Genomic DNA, 15911 nt, shown 5'->3' with positions numbered 1-15911 from the left:
GAATTGCAACAACGGCAGCTTTAGAAAGAAGAATTATTCAGGTTCGACGAAAAAATTGTGTTTTCTGTGATCACGACTTGGAGACGGCAGACCATTTGTTCTCGGGTTGTTTTGCTACCGGTGTTTGGGCACTGATTACGACTTGGTGTAGGATACCAAACATTTTTGTTTTTTCGGTTTGGGATGTTGTTACGATTCATCAATCGGTAGGACTGAAAGGAGATAAGAAAGTAGCGTTTCAAGGTATTATTTACATTGCCTTATGGTGTATGTGGAAAGCTGGGAATGATCGCATCTTCTCGGATAAAAATCTAAATGTTGTCGAAGTGGTTGCGGAGATAAAGGTTTTGAGCCTTCTGTGGTTTAGATGTAGATATAAAAAGGGTTGTATAGATTGGCAAACATGGTGTAAATTCGAGATAGTGTAATTGGTTTGTTTTTTGGTCGCGTCTCTTTCTCCTTGGAGGCTGAGTTTGCGTTAATAAAATTATCTTTCAAAAAAAAAAAATTAAGTCCGTTTAATATTACTTGGTCCATAAGCCTATGGATTATGTTGAAATAATAAGTTACAAGTAGGTTCGAATAGTTTTTCGTTGATTTTGTAACATTCTAAATGTGTTTCAATTAGGCTAGCAAGTTAGGCTAGTATATATAGATGGATTCAGCTATATAACTATAATATAATATAACTGGAGAGTTATTCCTAAACATGTGTGATTTGTTAATTGATTCTAAACTCCAATTAGTAATCAGTGGTGACAGCATTCAAGGGGGAATTAGTAGATCGAAAAAAAAAACAAGCAGGTTAAATTCCTCCAACAAACAAGCAGGTTGATTGAAGAATTAATTTAATATGAAAATGGATTCATTTTCTCAGCTCCTTGAATCTCCTACAGGCTTCCAACACGATGCTCCTGGGGCGAAAGCCGCTGACCCTAACGAACCCTTCACCAGCAGGTCCGAACCCACTCCCAAGTGTGGTCACAACATGACTTTTCTCAAGAATATCACTGAAGACATCCCACGAATTTCGACCAGGGAAGTGGACCCACACATATGGGGCATGCATTCCGCCATATACTTTGAAACCTAGTGAGGTAAATGTATCCGCTATAATCTTTGTATTTTCTTTGTACTACCCAACCACTTCACGAATAGCCTGCAACAATTAGAAATACGTTTAGTTTTTGTAATCAGGTTTAACCGTTTTTATTCATGTGTTGGTGTGTGGAGAGCTCACAAGACCATCATTATCATAGCATCCCATGACCAAGTATTTGTCAGCTTTAACAATCATTTTCGACACAAGGGCAACCTGAAACTTAATATACATTTCTTAATTTTTCATGTTTTCTTGCCTACCTATTATTTCACAAATTTGAATATGTAGTAACCTACTGAACAGTTAAATATTACACTTTTCTAAAAGAGAGTCTTAGTTACAAATGAGTTTTTTTTTTTCATTATAGCTGGGGCACTTGTTGAGTTCAAGAATTTTAACTCTGAATCAAACTCTAACTCTTCCCAAGCCACCTTTAACCGGTCCTTAGACTTCAAATTGGGCAAGTATGATGACCACAGTGGCCATGGGACTGATTACGGTACATGGACCATTTGTGCATCTCTATGTACTTAAACATAGGGATGAGCAAATGGTACCGGGAACCATAGCATACCAGGTATTTTTGGTACTGGTACCCGTTTTTGAGGATTTTCGGAATCGCTACCGGTTGGTACCGAGCTCATCCCTACTTAAACAAAGACGACCATTTTTGCCAAACACAACTCTAAATTAAGAGAAATATTGGTACGACTTGTAAAACATAATGCGGAAGTTCCAACTTATGCATTTGGTAAAATGCTTACCTGACCCGTTTCCAACAAATACCAGCACACGGATCCTGAGTTTTTAATCAACTTGAATCCATCAACCTGTGTGCCATAGTAATGGTTGAAATCAATAAAAAGGTAGAAAGCGCCCTACAAAACCAGAGTGTTATTCAAGTCCCGGTAAAGGACACATATTAGAGGGAAACTTGTAACAGGGATAGATCAAGTAACCAAAATAGCAACCCCTTATCTTTAGATTTAAAATAAATGAATAAAAACAGTAAAATAAATAAAAAACCACAATACAAATTAATAGCTGTAACTGGGGTTCGGATATTATTTTGGCAACATCCATTTCCCGAAAAGGTGAGACCAAAAATAAACAATATCTGGTGCTTCCTAAAAATAATAAAAACTTACTAAAGCAATGCAAAGCACAGTCCATAAATAAACACCATACTCTGTTGTCATTTCATGAGCCAAATTTCACCACATGGCCTCTCTACGCCTATCTCTACATTTTTAGAAACCCTCTTCTCTCTGGATCTGTTATAGCCTTAGCCTGTTCAACAAGAAAACAAATTTAGGTTTTTTTATTCAGTAAATTTGCTGAAGAGGGTTAAAATTAAAAACACATTGATTCTTTTATCGATGGTACAAACAGAGCTTAGTGCTATTTAAGATTTAAAAACATGCCTTGAAAGAAAACAATGTCAGTCTATTTTTATGTTATAAGAAGCAAAATGTAAGCATGGTGTACCTTTTTTACAGGAAGAAATGAAGTTGCATGAAAGGCAGATACATCAGCCATTGAAGCAGGGGAGGAACAACTTATCTGCGCACCATGATACCATCACACTGCTAGGCTACAAGCCCGTTGGTGGCTTCAATTTACCTGGGTTACATAAGTCATAATCAAATAATCACATTTTCATTCATATAAAACAAAAGCTCCATGACAATATACAAGTGGAATGCTTTAAAAAAACTCCATATAACTTAACTTAGCAAATATATGCTGAGCTCGGTGAACAATTAAGTACACATTATTTAAAAGTTTGTTTCTTCCATAAGTATAAGTTGTGTCTTTTATTTTGTGCATTCTGGTAAGATATCTAGAAAATGTTAGGTGCATACCAAAATTGTACAGACAACCCAGCAAGAATGGGAGCAAAATCACAACTAAACCAAGCAATATGTTACTGTATATAGCATATATAGAAGCAAGGACTGAACATAAGCCAAAAGCACTAAATTTACAAATGATTCGACCAAGAGACGACATAAGAATTCTGGTAATCAACCAAACTTGGTTCACAACAGGTAGCAAACGACGAATCCCTCAAATTACTACTCAGAAGCCCCCCTTGTGATTCACATTCACTTATGATGCTGTGTACAACCCGATAACAAACAAAACCCCAATTAAAAAGTAACGTCAAACCTACTTGGTGAAGATCCTAAATTTGAAGAGGCAAATACCTTCCGAAAATCACAAGATTGAAAAGAATCAAATATCGGCCACACCTTATTAAATCCTGAGATATCAATCTTGATTTCAGATAGAGAAAAAGACACATATGGTAGTTGTAGATGAAATGCAATTATAAGAAGCATACCTCAGTTTGTCTGTCGGAACCTACCTCAATCACCATCTACAGCCAGGAACTCTTCTCCGTAGCCACCAATCTTTGCAGACTTGATTCACTATAAACTACACGATGCCCGATTTGGTGAGTTATGAAACCCTAGATCTAAAAATCGTAATTATTGTTCCAAAACTCATGGATACTCAGATTCAAAAACACAAACCTGATGGTTGTTGAATCGGAAGAACGGACTTATTCGTTGTCATATCTCCCAGATGTAATCTTCAAGTCGGTGGTGTTCTGAGAAAGAGATGAGATTGAGTCATTCAATATACATGAGAAAGAGAGAAGATGGAGCCAAATCCTCAAATCGATGTTGAAACCCTGTTTCAAAATTCAAATGTCACAAAAGCTGTACAAAAGTAGGGATTGTAGGAGAGTTGTGGGGATCATGATCCGTGTGAGTTAATGGACGGTAGGATAGGATCATGATAGTGATGGACGGTAGGATCATTGATTTGTGTGTTTTTGTTGGAGTTAATAAGGGTATAAGTGGAAAGTGATATTTTATAGTGTTTAAAAGACTTGTACATCATGCTTTAGGGGTGTTTTAAGGAAATTCTTATGACCTTAAGAAGTCCTTTGGATATGCTTATTAATATAGTATAGGTAACTTACTTAGCTTAATTAATCTTGCTTAGCTTAATTAATATTGATTAACTGATTAATTAATCTTACATGACCGATTAATTAATCCTAATGGTTTAATCAAGTAATTTATTTAGCCGATTAATTAAATAACATAACTAGCTGACTAATTAACTTACTTAGCTTACTTAAGTTTCCTTTCCTGTTAAGTTGTCGTAGCTAGTAAGTTTTCTAACCCATTAAATTATCTTAATAGCTAAGTTTAATATACTTAGTTTAACAGCTTCCTGATTATGAGTTCTAATTTCTAGACACAAGAACTCGTATTAGTGTATTAACTCAATTCCACTTTAACGATAATCACGAGATAAAACCCTCACAACGATTTACAAGTGCAATACTTAACAATTCAGCGGATTCACAACGAATGACAGAGTATAGCCCGAGTTCGGACAGCACTCAAACATTCAAGTCGAAATCACGATGAATAACAAAGTATAACTCAATTTTGAGCAGCACTCAGACAATCGTTGGATAGTTATAATCGATCGGATAAAGTATCGTGCCAGTGATTAGAGTTATTACCCTAATAACGGGCAGAGTTTAGGGATTTAGAGGGTAAAATCCCGAGCTATTATTTACAAAAAAAAAAAAAGCTGATGGAAAGAAAAGAATTGAACAGCGATCGAGTTAATACTCGGTATTGTAGCAGCACCCTGCTATACTAATTAGTGATTCGCGTGTGTGTTTTTAGAGTATTTGGACGATAACTCGGTGTATAATCGGAATTTAATCGTCGAATGAACAGTAGACTGCAAGTGCCGATGCCTGCTATTTATACACGAAAATTGACATGCTTACGGACCGTAAGCCTAATCCCTTACGGTCCGTAAGGGACACCTAAGGGTCATAGGGTTGCCACGCGTGGGACTAGGCTTGCTGAGTCAATGAATTCGAAAGTTTATATTTTGACAACGTTTTAAGAGGATAATCGTCAACTAGGTTTTACCCCCCTTGAGTTTTAGGGGCCCTGATCCTGATTCTGATTGTTCTGGAAATTTTAGGGTTCATGCGGAATTACTTGGGTGTCTCAATTAGGGTTTTCTTATTGACTAATTATCACCCTAATTATTGTTTTTAGTGAGAGTCGTTACATCCTCCCCACCTTAATAAAATCTCGTCCTCGAGATTTGGACTATGATATTTTCTTGGGGTTATGTTACTTCCTTTTAATTAGTAGAAACAATATATTATGGGATGGAATCAAAAGATATTTCGAGGGGTATGAGTTTTGAAAGTAAAAATGATTTATAGGAACAATTGGATTCAATATCCGAAATGAACTTACTTTGATCAATTGAGGGAGATTCCGAATTGATAAATATCTATTTGTGAATGGGAGTATGGAAAATGATTTGTTAATGATTATCCGAAAATCAACATTGTTTACTTAAATGGTACTGGACAATAGAATTTAGTGTATCGTAATCGGAGTACATAATTGTACCAATAATATGATAAATCAAACGAATGGCGTATGAATAGGGTTTAATATTAGCACAGACTACAAATGTATATGGATACTGCAAGGTATTGTTATGATTGAAAGAACTTAATAATAAATTTACCGTTTTCGAAATTAATTGAGAGTTTCAAAGAAGCGAATCTGGATATTTCAAAAGATGAGACATTCTGATGAAATGATATAGTTTCCAAGGTGATTATGTTTAAGCCAAAAGATATATGGTCTATAGATTTTTAGAATGACTGTGAAGAACTTTTTGGAATTAGTAAAATTCTTTGTCAGGAGAAAACTTACCTTGATTGGTACCTAAGGAAGACTTAAGATTGACTGGTTCAAAATGAAATGAAACCATGGAAATGATTCATCAAATATTGAATTATGATATGAGAAATTCAATGTGCTGTGATGGGTGATTTTTAAGAATACACGAAAAGATAATAAAGTTAGTGTATCTTTGTCTTAATACATAATTGTATTCAGATGCTTTTAATCAAAATGTTTGATTAAAGATAGGTAATATTTTGATTTATTAAATACCTTTTTCTTTTATGTTATCATAAAGTAGAATAATAAATATAGATAGGTTTAAAATATCAAAACCCGTGGTAATAATGATATATGTTTTATAAATAGGTTTACCCAATATTCTAGAACTCACGATTATCATTTTTTTTGAAATCAAGTATGTTTAACTATAAGATTTTATAATAGGGTATTTTAAATCATAAAAGTAAAATAGTAAATGTTTATTTTAATATCAAGCATACTTAAATATTGGCTTGCGTAAATAACATTTGATGTATTAATAGTTGTGAAATATTAATCAAGATGGACATTTATTTATAATATGTCTTGTTCATGAATACTTAGACAATTATTTAGATAATTTTATTCGTTCTTTTAATTGTTTTATGAAAAATATGTCTTCTCTTTATAGTACAAAGTATATGTATTTCTATATATATAATATATAATTGAAATTTACTAAATAAGTATGATGACTTTTATATATATTAAATAGTTATTATCATGGTTGGATATTGGTTAGTGCTGCCTTGTTTAAGCATAGGTGATCAGTCCATGCCTAACTAAGGCTACTCTATCCAATACCTGTCTTGATAATACCCTTAATGTCTAAAAATAATATTAATACCTACTATTATTAATATTTTATTACAAATATTTACCAAAAATAAATAATTTAAACGAGATTAGCGCAATTTTCAAATGTTGTGAAAAATGTTACCACAAGGTGATCGTAATCAAAGAAATGATTTGATGAATTCGAAGACTAAACAAGCATGTTATGGTTCAAGAGAATTGAAGTGCTTGTTGGGACTATTTTGAACATGATGGCTTCAATCCATCATATGGGACTTTGAATTGAATACGTAATGCGAGCAAGTTCAAACAATTGAACTTGGTGTAAACAAAATGAGTTCATGTATTAATAAGAAATTTTGGATATGGTTACAACAAAAACCATGTATGCTAAAGGAAATTGAATTTTTCAAGAAACTTATTGACTCGATATCAAAGAGTCAACGTTTTGCAATAAACGTGGTTTATAAATGCAAAGATCAAGTATAGTGATACGATATTTGAACTTTTGATAGAAATAACAAATTGGAATGAAGCCCTCCAGTGGTCTTCATAAATCAAACGAACCACATGCGCAACAAACAGTGCATGTGTAAAGTGTGGATTTACCAAGAAATGGAATAGATCAATATTTGTTACTATGAAAGAAATCCTCATGGTATGATGCCTATTAGAGGAAGTAGAAACACGAAAGTCAACTCTTTATAGGCAGAAGTCATAATTGCAATGAAAGAAATATAAGAACTTCTTATCTGGAATTTCGTGTGATAACTATTTGTTAAATGACATTACCAGAGAATGTCGAATGAAGTGAAATGAAATAGGGGATTTGCAAAAATATATGACTTCTTTTGTAGTGCTAATAATTATGACTCAGGTTAGACTATGCACCGATGTTTGTGAGATATTGTTCCAACGTACCTCAACGAGATTTTGATCGTTTGTAAGATCATGTGGCAAAGTGCTGCTTTTTTATTAGGAGTTCTTTTACTGACCGAATTTAGTATTGGTATCATCGTGCCCAAATTTATATTTTTCAAAGGTCTTGCCTTTGAAATTGTACGTGATACACTTTGATGTCTTATGGACGTGAAATTTTAGGTTTTATGTGTTTTCTGGTGCATTAGCACAACTTTAGATGTTTCTTACTTGCGTTAATAGTTTATGATAACGCTTTGGTAATTCTTATATTTTTGGATGGTGTCCCAACTTAATGGGTTTCCAGTATTATTTTGTTGCACGAGTTACGAGGTAGATGATCAAACGAAAGAATGTTTGACATCGAAATTAAAGATATATGCGAGAGATTCCTGATAAAGAAATCTATATTTATTATTGACACATATGCTTGTGCTTTATTCTTAATCGACTTTTGGAATTCCTTATAGATATACATATCTATATATTTATATATTTCACATGCTGTAATATACATACCTTTCATAAGGTTAAATGTATATAATAGATTCATATTTCCAAAATAAGTCAGATATCAGCTCATGATATTATTTAGGGAAATCTTGTCACTTGTTTGACATACTATATACCCCATCTTATCCGATTCGCGCCGGAGAGGTAATCTCAGTATATCCGGACAAGCTGGAGAGTCTGCTACTCTATACCCAGTTTTGCCGGAGAAAATTTTCCATTTCCCATAAATAGTATCTTTTCAAGATTTTAAAAGTGCCTCTTTTATTAGGGCTTTTATCCAGAGTCAAGGAAATTTATATTTCCATAACATATCTTTATTCTAAACCAAGTAATATCAATAAACAAGAATTAATAGCAATTAAGTGCTATTACCTTCCAACCGTCATTCTTATAGCATACCACTATCCATTACTTTATACTTTATATAAGAAATTTTATTTTGAAGCTTATATTAAGGCAAAATTCTTAAGTTCAAGTCTAAATATCATTCAGAGTGCTATCAGATAATATTAAGTTTCTAATTCTCCGTTTAAACTTAGGTATTATTATAACACCTAATTGCGTAAACAAGTGGCTTAGCTTATACTAAGGCATCTTTTCTTATGTTCAAGTCTAACTGCCATCGGCTGTGCTACCATTTAACAGTAATATCCTAACTCTTTTTATTTAAGCTTAAGTATTATTATCACAACACTTATAGGCTTAAAGCAGTGGCTTGGCTCTGATACCACCTTTTACTGTCACGACCCCCGACCCCATCCTGGCCGGAATCGGAAGCCGCGAGCAGTCCAGTGGTACCGGTGATTATTTTTAAAAACATTGCAGCGGAAATTTCATCAGGACCGTGAGTTAGGAAAAATATCAGAGTTTAGAAATACCGGATTTTATTTAAATAGATGGAATAAATTCCATATTTTTCAAAGGTAGCTTTTAATACGGGATAAACCCAAAACAATATTTCTTAAGTTGATTTATTTAATAAAATAAGCCACTTCTTGAAGTCCTTTAGTGCTGGATCCAATCCTTACTCCAATCTACTGTAATTACCTGAAACGCGTTTTAAAAAGGTTTTGTCAGCGGGAAATACTGAGTGAGTTCATTCAGGTTTTATGCAAAAACAGATTTGTTATAATTCACAGTATTAAGAGCGATTACAATGTTTCTGATATCAAACCAACTACCCACGGTACTTTATCACTCGACCCACTGGCCCACCTGTCCAGTGGTGTCTGTGATTATGGTCATATCACCCATTGGCTGCCCCAATGTTGAAGATTATCAAGTAATGTATACAAAACCCCACATACCGGCTGTAATATGGTGATTACAAAGACTTAATCCCTGTAATTATAACTTTGAAAATAATTTGGAGTTTTGTAAAACAGTTGATAAAAAGAGAATGACTCACTTTATAAGCATGCAAGATTGAGTTAACAAGCTTCTTGATTCTACTTCTTCCGATAATTAAGCATGCACTTTATAATTCTGGATCTTCTGATGATTTAATAGTTTGTTTGATTGTGAGTGTGTAGTTGGGAGTATTTTTGGTAGTTAAACATATAGTTTAACGGAATGGAATACGTATTTGTGTAAAACCCAAATCAAACCTTAACGGTAGTCATGAGATTCGAACCTTAATGAATTTCACAAAGTGTAACACTTTGGATTCCGTTTACCGAAATCACAAAGTATAGTACTTTGGCATCCGTTTAACGAACTCTCAAAGTATAGCACTTTGGCATCCGTTTAACGAACTCTCAAAGTATAGCACTTTGGCATCCGTTAGTTGGTTCCTGAATCGATCGGACAGAATATCGCATCGGTGATTATTGGTTAGAACACCAACGTATAGAGAGAAGAAGAAAAGAAATGAGCAAAGAAAAACGAATCCTAAGCTTCCTATTTATATGTAGATTTATTCCTTAGCTAGGAAGTTTCCTTAACCATTAAGTTTCCTTAAGTATTAAGTTTCCTTAACTATTAAGTTCCCTTAACTATTAAGTTTCCTTAACTATTAAGTTTCCTTAACTATTAAGTTTCCTTAACTATTTAACTAAATAACTTACTTAGCTTAATTAATCTTGCTTAGCTTAATTAATATTGATTAACTGATTAATTAATCTTACATGACCGATTAATTAATCCTAATGGTTTAATCAAGTAATTTATTTAGCCGATTAATTAAATAACATAACTAGCTGACTAATTAACTTACTTAGTTTACTTAAGTTTCCTTTCCTGTTAAGTTGTCGTAGCTAGTAAGTTTTCTAACCCATTAAATTATCTTAATAGCTAAGTTTAATATACTTAGTTTAACAGCTTCCTGATTATGAGTTCTAATTTCTAGACACAAGAACTCGTATTAGTGTATTAACTCAATTCCACTTTAACGATAATCACGAGATAAAACCCTCACAACGATTTACAAGTGCAATACTTAACAATTCAGCGGATTCACAACGAATGACAGAGTATAGCCCGAGTTCGGACAGCATTCAAACATTCAAGTCGAAATCACGATGAATAACAAAGTATAACTCAATTTGAGCAGCACTCAGACAATCGTTGGATAGTTATAATCGATCGGATAAAGTATCGTGCCAGTGATTAGAGTTATTACCCTAATAACGGGCAGAGTTTAGGGATTTAGAGGGTAAAATCCCGAGCTATTATTTACAAAAATAAAAGCTGACGGAAAGAAAAGAATTGAACAGCGATCGAGTTAATACTCGGTATTGTAGCAGCACCCTGCTATACTAATTAGTGATTCGCGTGTGTGTTTTTAGAGTATTTGGACGATAACTCGGTGTATAATCGGAATTTAATCGTCGAATGAACAGCAGACTGCAAGTGCCGATGCCTGCTATTTATACACGAAAATTGACATGCTTACGGACCGTAAGCCTAATCCCTTACGGTCCGTAAGGGACACCTAAGGGTCATAGGGTTGCCACGCGTGGGACTAGGCTTGCTGAGTCAATGAATTCGAAAGTTTATATTTTGACAACGTTTTAAGAGGATAATCGTCAACTAGGTTTTACCCCCCTTGAGTTTTAGGGGCCCTGATCCTGATTCTGATTGTTCTGGAAATTTTAGGGTTCATGCGGAATTACTTGGGTGTCTCAATTAAGGTTTTCTTATTGACTAATTATCACCCTAATTATTGTTTTTAGTGAGAGTCGTTACAGCATTAATCACTGCCCCATAGGGGCATGAGTGAGTTGATAGCTAGGGGTGCATGGATGAGGCAATTCATGGTGTGGGGCAGAGGCGAAGCTTTGTGGGGCCAAACTGTTACACACCTCAACGAATTACAATTAACCACATAAACCTTATTTTATTTTATCATTTACCATTATACACCAACCACATAAACCTTATTTTCTTTTATCTTTTACCATTATACACCTAAAAGAAAAGAAAATGAGTGAAAACTCTCTTGACTACATGACAGTGACGTTGCAGCCACTTTTTCAGTTTTTAGTGAAACCATAACCTATGTTCTTAAGCAAATTTTAACATTTTGTGGGGTATAGAACGGGCCTCCTTATGAACCTTTTTTTAGCGGTTTATGCATTAGCCCGTAAATTATGTTAAGACTTGCCAAATAGAGCTTAAGAATGCTACTACTCTTTTTAAATATATATTTCAAAACAATTTGGTTTTCCACGTTGGTCATAAACATACTCAAGTAGAAAATACTTTGCATAATCACACATGTGCATAATTTTGCTCCAGAGATGACAACTACCACCAATGGGTTAAATAAAAATTCTAGCTTACAAGGGAAATGTTCAGAGGCAATGCTAAAGTGACGAAACAGATATCAAATTAAACATTGGCCGTTGTCTTGAAGCATGGTTGTAAGACAAGGTTACCAAGGTCGAGTACTCCCCGAGTAGTCGCTACAAGGTAGGCTGCCGAGGTGACTTTCTTTGACTCCGCCTAGTTACTCGGAATCGGTCAAACGCGGTCAACCGAGGCCAAAATCGTATATAGTAGGTCAACTTGGGCCGAGTTTGACTTTAAAAATAATAAAACATAATTTCTATGCCTATTATATTAAAGAATGAATAATATTTTCACGTATTTTGTTATAGATATTAGTAAATTTATGTTATTTGACATGTATTTAATTTCCAAAAACTAATTTCTTTATAATTTAACATGTCCGAGTACTCCCCGAGTACTCTCTGCCTAGGCCGAGTACTCTTAACTCCCCGGTCGTCCGACTAGGGAATGCCTAGCGACTTTTGCAACCATGTCTTGAAGTGATACTCATCGACCGTATTGTAAACCCATCCCTCATCTACCAAAGTGTTAAGTGCAGCCCTGTTAAAAACAAAACAAACATTACTATGTCATTCCATGTGTGTCAGTGTGTAAATGCACAGAGTTAAGAGCAAGAGAGTTACACTATCTTGTCCAAAGGGATGCCCAGTTGCTTAACAAGTTCTTCTAGGTGTACCCCATGTTCCATTGCTCTAATATATAAAATATTCTCTCTATGTTAACTTATAAGATTTCATATACATGGACATTTGAACGTTATATTCGTTTATATTTGAATATAAAACAAAAATCAAACTGATAAAAAGTAGTTGTAAAACTTACACACTAGACGACTGCATCAAATAATCTAACACCATTTTATCGATTCCACTGAGCCCATCCGAAGCACCATAAGGACCAGTGAACTTACAATTAATAAACAAATAGTATGCAGTTAGTAACATTCAATCAGTAATGGGTTAACAGGCCGGGTTGGGACAATTTTTATAATTCTAAACGGTATAAATATACTAGATATGATTATAAAAATTAATCAACCTTTTTAGTAGTAAGTTTTATGCATTCAGATACACTTTAAACATGTTCATCCCATTTAACAAGTTTCTTTTTTAGTTAAATCTCTTAAGCTTAATTCGAATAGATCACTAACCGAGGCTACATATTGACTCACTTGATTTGATGGAGCGGTTTGATAGGCGTGTGTGTTAACAGCTGAGCCTGGCATATGAGTTTGATTACTAGTACCAGCTTGTTGTTTCTAACACAGACAAAACATCATCTTTGTTATAAACAAGAACAGTTTAAAGGTTTCAAAAACTCATCTTTGATGAATATCATACATAAAATACGAAGAAATCAGAGTAAAGTTGTGAAACCTTACCATTAACCTTGTGTTATAAGAATGGACATCTATACATTCCACAAAGTGATGTGTTACTGTGATTTCATCAAAATCAGTCACAGGCCTGCAAGTTGAAGCATTGTATGCGTGATTGAGTAACACGGGATAGCTCAGGTTTTTTAAAGAAGCTCCAAAATCCAAATATGATACGCGTTTCAGGGTAACGAAAACAACATAATTTACTATCATACAACTCCATGACTTTAATTTTTCAATTACCTTTATAACTATTTTAGCTAAAACACAACTTAAAGTAACGCTCAACAAAGAAAGGTAATCTAGAACTAAAGAAGTAAAGATCATACTTGATACCAAAGACCATCAAGTGCTTTTTCCCTTGTAATTCTTTAACTTGGCCGTGAACTCGAACATACACTCCTTCCCTAAATACAATCAACCTTAGGATTCTAACCAAACAACATCGATCCAACTTAAATATCGATTCACAAATCAATAAAATAAAACTGTAACATACATCATTGGTTCCATCTCCTTTATGTCAATGGGCTCATTAACCCTAAAACATCAAACCAAAACAAAATCACGCCGTAAAACATGGAGTAGTGGATCTAGTGGGGCATCCGTTAATGGGAAGATGGTAGTGCTCCATTCGATGCTTAGCACGTGGAGGACAATATTATACCTTTGCGCTACGAGAAGCCCTACCTGGGGCATTTCCATCCAGTGACTTGGACCACACCCTTTCACTGAATGCCATTCGATGCTGTTACGTATTCGTTTAAAGTCTCCTTTGTTATATGTTTCGAATACATGCTTCCAACGCGACTCGTTATGGTCAATCTCCAGTAGTAAATCTCTTCGAATATTGGGCCATACGTGTTCCGTAAAACCTAACCCGACAACCACAGACCTGTACCCACAATGACCGTCTGGGGTCACGTCTTGTATACGCGATATGTAAGAGTGAAACTCTGATGGAATTTGATTCTTAAACCTCTTAATGCTTAACAAGTGCTCGTCCCCCTTTATTAATGGAAAACTCTTATGATCCCGCGTCTCCTTCTTTTTAGAACTTGTTGAACTGTTTCGTTGCATTTTAGGTTTTTCAGACTTCACAACCGAACCAGTTCCACGAGAGCCCTCTGACGGTACGTATGAGCTGTGTCGGGGTAAATCGTACCTATGTTTGGGGGAAGCGGTATATACGTTGTTGTCCTCGCCATAGGAGCTGTATCTCGCAGCTTCGTCTAACCTCGCAGCTTCATCTAGCCTTTCTTGTACTTTCTTTGATGTAGGCCGACCGCGAGTATTTTGCTGGACGATCGGTGGTTTCTTGGTTGACGATTTCGGGGTGAAGACCACTTTTATCTTTGAAAGCATACTCTTTTGCTGAACGGGGGACTGCGCCTCTAAATGTTGCCGCACATTATTGAGCTCTGCTACAATATCGACTTCCTCGTCTACCAGTTTACACGGGAGCAAGTCAAGCTTACGCCAGAATACATCTATGTCGTCGAGTTGTATCATACGCCCTGCACAGTTAAGTTAATACGGTGTGAGAAACAGCTAAATCGTACAAAATAACAAAAGGTTTGTGGTTTTAATATTCTTTTACCTGTACGTTTGTAGTTTTCTAGCCTACAAGCACACGGCAATCCACGGCTAAGCCACATATGGCAACCGCATGATGCGTTAAGTTTCCGCAACACCTCCAGCTTCCTCATTAGCTCTTTTGCCAGCAAATTAAGTGCTTCATGGGAAACCTTTCCACGTAGGTTGTCCAACAGCGGGTGTCTGTGGTGGTTCATCGTTTTTTCGATGCTCTCGGTGAAACTTTTTTGTATTTCATCGTACTGAGTTTCAACTATATCAATGACGCATCTTGCTATTCGCACCAATGAACTCCCGCGCGTAATGTATCTTTTTAAATTTGCGTGCTGGCTCTCAACTCTGCTGGTGGTGCGCTGACCAAAGTTGCGACACTTATCGGTCCACGCATAAACGAACATTTCTTTATAGTCTTTGAGCCAGTTTTCGTAGACGTAATCATAGACACCTGCAAAAATAAAATAATGAAATGTAAAAGCGTGTGTAAAATATAATAGATTGGGTGAGTCGTTTGTTGAAGGAACACTTACTTTCTCGGTTGGCAACCACGAGTCGGTTATACATTTTCTCCAAGTTGTACTTGTACATGGGCTCTGAAGTAGATTCGCACACTCTCCGCCAGTACGTCATAAATTCCCCCAATCTTCTTTATCGAACCCTTTCTTGCACTGTCTAACTATATTTTGTTCGATGTGAAACTGGCATAGAAGCCTGGTTACGTTTGGGAATACTTTAGAACACGCGTTAATTAGGGTAAGCTCCCTATCCGTGACTATCACACGCGGCATCATACATTCATGCAAGATTGACTTGATCCGCTCAAGCACCCACACGTAGTTACCCATTCGTTCTTTACAAATAACGGCATGTGCGATACAAAAAGACTTCCCAGTCGACGTCACACCCACAACCTGGACAAATGGCATGTTGTAGAGGTTTGTTTTGTAGGTCGCGTCGATCAACATCACGTGCGGGAATGCACGCCACATAGTGATTGAATAAGGATGAACAAAGAAAATCTCTG

At 35.4% G+C, this 15911-nt stretch overlaps 1 long non-coding RNA gene across 5 annotated transcripts; it reads right to left on the bottom strand.

The window, feature by feature from the left end:
• Window positions 1–697: 697 nt before the first annotated feature.
• LOC110940619 lies at window positions 698–3881 on the bottom strand. 5 transcript variants are annotated; one of them, XR_002593350.2, is made up of 7 exons: window positions 3643–3881; window positions 3450–3544; window positions 3313–3368; window positions 2591–2725; window positions 1867–2392; window positions 1241–1315; window positions 698–1159 (listed from the first exon to the last, which is right to left on the bottom strand). It is a non-coding gene; the product is annotated as an uncharacterized LOC110940619 (long non-coding RNA). The 5 variants fall into 5 exon arrangements; XR_002593351.2 differs by having other exon boundaries at window positions 1241–1284; XR_002593349.2 differs by lacking the exon at window positions 1241–1315 and having other exon boundaries at window positions 1867–1980; window positions 2251–2392; window positions 3643–3876.
• Between the last annotated feature and the right edge of the window lie 12030 nt (window positions 3882–15911).

The sequence above is a fragment of the Helianthus annuus genome, chromosome 5, assembly GCF_002127325.2.
Source record: "Helianthus annuus cultivar XRQ/B chromosome 5, HanXRQr2.0-SUNRISE, whole genome shotgun sequence".
NCBI lineage: Eukaryota > Viridiplantae > Streptophyta > Magnoliopsida > Asterales > Asteraceae > Helianthus > Helianthus annuus.
Note: the sequence above shows the minus strand (reverse complement) of the source record. Positions and strands in the feature narration are given on the sequence as shown.